We start from the raw sequence: 6,827 nt of genomic DNA, 5'->3' as shown, positions 1-6,827 counted from the left end.
ATTTCTCCAATGTTATGGCATTAGGACGACAGGAATGGTTCACAAATGAGTCATGTGAGCCCAGAAACGCAGTAGCTATGTGAAAGCTGAGCAATCAATTATTCATTTGTTTACCAAGAGCTTTCTCAGCTGACATTAACCAGAACTTCTTAAAAAGAAGAACTTTACAGCTGTCCTTGGCTGTCCCATAAGGCTGTGCTCAGAGGCCAAAAAGATTGCTTAATTTCTCTGCAAGTAATCTGGTATTTTTATTGAAATAAACAACAACATATGGACTAATTAACTGGGCTCAACCTGAGACCCAGCAGGTGTCAAAATATCAAAGACCCAGGGTTGCCGTGATGATAGGAAGGATGTTGGAGCAGGGAGAAGGACGTTAGAGCAACTAAAACCTAGCTCTTGCTTGCAGTTTATCACATTAAGTTCCAAACCCCCATAAGCTTCTCTGTACATGGCTTATTAATGTGAGGACATTCACATATATATTTTGCTCATATTAATACATTTAATTAATGAGCTCTAACCAATTTACTTACATATTTCTTTATTTTGTATTGATTTTGTACCGTAGATCCTAACCCAGTCTTTACACTGAAATCTTTTTCAACCACAAATGAATAAGATTTAAAGCGGTGTAAATGTCACAACTTCAGCTCTCTTTAATCTATGCTTTTTTTGCCTTTTTTTTGTTTGAAAGACCCATCCAAGCTAGGGAACACTGTCATACAAAAGGAACTAAGAAAAAATGGACATTAACACAGTGCAATCAAGTGCAAAGCAAGCACATAAAAAGAGCTGGTCTGAATAGAACGAAAACCTGAATTTTTCTCAAACAATTTCTTCTACATGATAAAGCTGATGAGGAACACTAAAGCTTAGAATAAATGCAGACAAAAATGTTTATACATGTAACTCCATCAATTTATATCTGAACTCCATTAATATTTTTAGATCAAACAAAACTGTAAAAAACTTGAAATAGTAAAACCTTCATGCTGACTTTCCCATTGTGTTCCAGCTAGATTCTCAAGGGGCAATGTGCAATAACAAAAAGAAGTGATTATGGATTTGGAGACTGTGATTTCTAAAAATTGCTAGCAAACCAAAAACCCACCAGCTCTTCTTTAACCTTTTGATACATACTCTGGTCAATCAGCCTCAATTTAATTCTGTTTTCTGCTTGCATTCAGTCTCAAAAAGTGCATATACTTCTAGAAATAAAGACAGGTGAAAATTACACTGTTTTAACAGCATGCTTTTAAAAAGCTTGCTATAGGGTTTGTGGTAAGAATTCAGATTCTGACAAGAAAAGAGTCCAAAATGATTTGAAAGGTGTTATGGCATTGCAGCAAAATCCTCTCAGATTTGCTTGAGTAATTAACTGTGAGTAAACAAAAAAAAAAAAAAAAAAAAAAAAAACCCAAAACCTCACTTTCTATATACTATTTACAGTTCCAAAGAGGCTTTATCTCCTCACTCTGAGCGTGTTCCTTAAAACCACTGGCCCTCCTCCATTTGTTTGTAAAAACACTGAATGAAAAACAGGGAACCCTACTACTTACTGGAGTAGCAGCTGTGATTGCTACAGTGCCTTGTTTGCCAGGGAACAGCTCGGAGGGGACCCAGGAGTTTTAGTTTACGTTGTCCCCTGATTGTGTCTAATGATGCTGGGCACTTCAGAAGGTTTATTACTAAGCACATCTCCATCTACTTTATGAGGAAAGCAAGTATCAATCACTCATGTCAGAGATAAAATATATGGGGATCAGAAAGGTGGTATAAGGTCACTTTAGACAGAGCTAGGAACAGAATCCTTGTCTAAACAAAAGTCTCATCCATTTCGCTCCACTGCTCATCTCTAAATGGTTATGCCAGCATAGGCTACAGGCTGCCATAGGCAAAATCCTGCCTTTCTACTTTCACTAACAAACAAATGAAGAGAGAACCATTAACAAAAAGAATAACTGAGAGTATCGGTTCTTCTGCATTAGGCACTGCAAAGAAGGAATTTAGGAAAACAGAGGAATCCTTAGTCCCCTCATTTTGCTATAGCCAGAAAACACATGGATAAAATGTGCCTTGCCACCTTTCCAATACATTTTACAGCACAACAATTAATCTCCACTACCATGAGCTATTTCCTTGAACACCCAACACTAATACTGCGCAGCCTGCATAGCAGGAATCTGGTCAGTGCTTTTGGAAGACATACCTCTAAAAACAATCATCTCCATGCTAATGCTCATGACCCACACACAAGGGGATGTTATTAAGATAGAGCAGACAATGCTAATTCTGCCATCATTTAACTCTTGAGCCTTTGACTTTGTGACCTGAGTATTGTTTTTGTGTGGAAATGTGGTTGTGGACAGGAGTTTAGGGATACAGGCATGGGCAAAATGTGAAGACCAGGAGCTGATCAAAATGAAAACCTGTTGCATGAAGTTATTTATGTTCAGACTTCCTGTAGAAAAATATTCTGATGTAAGCAAACTTTCTCATACTTCAATTTATTTGAGCTCTTCAAGATGAAATCTACCATAAATACACACTTTTATTAGAGACTGCTTATTTGTACAAGTTGTCTGAGCTGCTTATTCAGATCAAAGAATGAAACTGCCATGAATAAAAAGGAAGAACTATAACTGACAAAATATTGAACTTTTCTAGGGTCATGTGTCCTCAAAAGATCCTGCTTCTTTTGAATATCTGACTTACAGTCCCTTCTGCAACAGGTACAATACCAATAAATTAATGGAAACCAGTAATGCTACACTGGTGTAGCTACACTAGCATGAAGGCAGAATTACTGCCTCCACCTTCTTTGCTCCAAAACACTGACTGGGATTAATGCAAATGAAATCCCATCCTCAAGACTTCTTTCACCTTCCCATACCCAGTTTTGTCCCAGTACCTAAGAATCAGATCATCTCTGGTGCTCTGAATGCTCTCTTTTCCAGCTGTCCAGTTTAAAAAAGGTCTGATTATATACATGGCACGTCAGTAATACAGAAGTTGCTCACTGACACATTCTGCATTTCTGGAAGCCAGCGCTCACATCTGCACCCACTACTGCATTGTGTGGTGGTTCCTAACCCTACGGTGAGACATTCACTGCAGAAACAGATTCAGGATGTTACAGTCCTGCTTCTAGAGATCCCCACCATAGCTGGGGCAGGGGAAAGGGCTATGTGACAGCACCTTACCCACTCCAGCCCAAAGTCACCCAGGCTAGCTTAACCCAGAGGTTAGAGCAATGTTAACCAGCCTCAAGGTGCAAATGAGGAGTCAGTCCATCAGCCCTGCTGAGGGGAGTAACATAAAACCCTCACTATAGTTGTTGCAGAATATATCAGCCCATGGCCTCAGTGTAAAACCTGATTTTGAATTTCTTTGTCAGAAGAGTTCCTAGCCCTTTTTGTATAAAGGCTGATCCTACAACTACTGTAGGAGAACCACTGGATTTCAAATGCTGGCACAGCATTTCCCATTTACATACCCTGTTGCTAAACCATGCTGCCTCTGCCCTCCTTTCCCCTGTACACAGTCACGCTCACAGACAGAGCCATGTTCCTTGCTTCAGGGTCTTCCAGACAGGCAGACGGGGCTCCCGGCCATGGGCAGGCCACGGGGCGGTGGGACGGTGTCTCTCCTCTCAGTGCTTGCACAGACACGTGGCAAGCTCCGGCTCGCCGCTCTCCAGGCCTTGTCTGAGCATGGGGAAAGCATCTCAGCACCACTAAGAGGGCAGCAGAGCCCCACACTGACCTTGGCCCTGGCACTTATTCTCTGTCTCCTCAGCACTTGCCTTGAGGTAAAACAGGTGAAAATGAGGTCTTGTTGAAGTCAGCGGGAGTCTGACCAGGAATTATCCATCACAGGGTGCAGTGACTCACGGGTTTACAGTGCCGGGTGTTATTAGGAAGGAGAGCAAAGGGAATGAATAGCCACAAGAGCAGCAGGGAGCAGAGACAAGCAAGGCCACAACGAGGACAGATCAGAGTAGGAAGAGCAGACAGTCAACCAGCTGGTGAAGAAAGTGAAAGAATAGACTATCCCAATACAATTAATGATGCTTATAACTAAATGACTTGCCATAGCCATTTTACAGCGTTCCTTCTGCCAGAGAATAATTTCTCAGGGTCATTCTCCAAGCACAGAAAAGAAAGCAAAGCCTTCCCATCCTTCACATCTAAACTAACTGTGTTTTAGTTACATTGGTCTGCTAGAAAAAATATAGTAAAACACAACTGTCTTGCTTGTCATACTCCTCCTGCCTCATAACTCTGCTTACCAGTTAAAACATAAGATCTAAACTATATTGCATATTCATTTCAGGATTGTTTTCCTGTTAGGAGGATTAAGTTCTGTAAAGTGCTATAAAGGAAATTGCAAGATTGAACATCAATATATCAGCTGGTAGCACGAGAGGAAAGAATAAATACAGTTTGGCAAGTCATAAGATCTGATGGGGATATTATTTTTCATGAGGCCTATGCTAAGCAAAACCCAAATCTGAAGGGAATACAGCAGTTATCTCAGAAATGTGGACTCAGATAAAAAATATTTCTAGATAACCAAGAAAGAATATATATTCCCTTGCTCAGTTTGTACATGGCGGGCCTCAATTCCTCTCACCCAACTCTAGGCACCAGATTGTCTATCTTACCTTTCTATGCAGTTAGGTGAAAGACAGAGGCACCTCTTGAGGGTGATTTGGCCCAGCTAACACCAAATTCCTGTGCTGGATCCCTGAACTTAGGTGAGAAGTTTTCAGGCTGGCATCTCCAGACTGAAGTGCACCTCCAAGTGTACTTAAAGCTGATGCTTTAAGAAAGACCCTCATTGCAAGTGAAACCAGTTTGTAGAGGTGATTCAGGAAGGATCATTTAAGTTATACCTCCAGTAACAGAGGAAAATCAAAATTCACCATCAGAAATGCAGAGGCACTGTTTCTAAAGCATAGTTTTAAGGCAGCATTTGTCTTCCTCCAGCAACAAAAGAAGGTACAATATATTGCAGTATAATGTGTTTGCAACGCTTGTTTGTGGATTATGCATTAGAAAACCCACACTTTGTACCAAAAAAGCTAGCTGCTTTCTGAATTTGCAGGGAGCAAAAAAATGTATTTAAGAGAATTTGTAAGGCTACAGGTTGCCTGGTATGGCTGGCCTCTTTCACCTGTTTTACCATACATTTTTCCTGGGGTTGAAATGCTGTAAAATAAGGAAGGCATATAAAGTCTTAAACCATTAAAGGCTTGATCCATTTTCCCTTGAAAACAATGGCAAAATTTCCATTGGTACATGGGGCAGGCAATTCCACAATGAAATAATCATTTGGACATGCCATCAACAGCACACGGGAGAGGGAGATCTCTCCCAAGATCACAGCTGAAAGAGCTGCATTTCCAGTAACATCAAAACATCTAAATAGTAAGGGGCGAAAAGCTCCTAGAAATGTTCAGCCAAGGATGATCTGGGCTGCAGTAATAGTAACAGAGAACCCTGAACTGGAGTCCTGACAGGTAAGCAACAGCAACGATATTCAAATGTGGTTTTAAAGTGTATTTATACTTTATCAGTGATTTAAGACCTTAACTTTTGTATTTATTTAAAAAGCAGAAGCACTGTCAAACAGCTGACAACAAGAGCAAAATGCAGCTTCACTGCTTGAACATCTGGAAAAGCATAGGGGGTAGGAGAACAGTTTGCTGACAACTGTAGAGCTAGCACAGATTCAGGATCCAGTGTTGCCAAATGCAAAGCCTCCCCAGGCTCCAGCTAAGCATCTTCAAGAGTGAAGGATGCTCAGCTGGATCTGTCCTTTGGGATGCTGCAACGGGCATCAGTTCCCCCAGTTAATGACTCCCTTTCCTGGAAATCTGCACTTTGTCATATTTATGGTAGCTTAAAGTCAACTCACCAGCCTAAGACAGGCTACAGAGCTCATGCCAAATTCTTTCCTCAGGGAAAATGGACAGGATTCAGCTTACTGATGTTAAAGTCCCTTATACACACAGTTGTTATTTACCCACAAAGAAGTCTGAATGAGCAGGTACCAGCAGTAGGCAATAGCAGCACTTCTTGGATGTGGACTTCAGTTGGAACAGGTCTCACAGCAAGACTTCTACATCTCCAGTGCTGCATTTCTGTACATACATAACATGGTAACAAACACAGCGATGCTCCAATGTGGAAAGTTTATCATAAAACTTCAGGCTAAGCAGCTCACAGTAGAAACAGCTCTGAAAAGGAAACAGTCAGGCTTAAAGTCACAAATCTCTTCAATGCCATTCAACAAAAAGATCCTGAAGACAGAAGAAAGGCAGTGAAGATCTTCAGTAGCATAGTGAGATCTCAAGTCAAACCCTATTCCCCTTAGTCAGGTGAAATGATCCCTCAGTTCCAGGTCTTGCTCTTGGACACACTGGACACATGGCTTCCTAGGGCTTACTAACCCGCAACTTAAACAGCTCGAAGAAGATACTAAAAATGCCAGTGGCAGTAAGGCAGTATGTAGGCCAATAAGGCAGAATGTATTCAAATGGAGAGCTACCGATATGTGCAACATGTCAGGAACAACAAAAAGCAGAAACACAAATAAGGAATGAGTCAGTCTAAATGCTTTTTGGGAAAATTGAGGGTGAATTATACCATATTGTGCTGTGGGTTTTTTGAAAAGTATAAATGCAAACTGAAATGAAACAACTTAGGTTTGTTGTGCTCTCTGGAAATGTGAGGCTAATTCAGTTTTTCATCATGTCCACAGCTTACAAATGCCCTAGTTTTTTTCATGAAAGAAGAGTTCAGAAACCATCTGAATCA

The sequence above is a fragment of the Dromaius novaehollandiae genome, chromosome 3, assembly GCF_036370855.1.
Source record: "Dromaius novaehollandiae isolate bDroNov1 chromosome 3, bDroNov1.hap1, whole genome shotgun sequence".
Taxonomy (NCBI): domain Eukaryota; kingdom Metazoa; phylum Chordata; class Aves; order Casuariiformes; family Dromaiidae; genus Dromaius; species Dromaius novaehollandiae.
The sequence above is the reverse complement of the archived record's forward strand: the minus strand, read 5'-3'. Positions refer to the sequence as shown.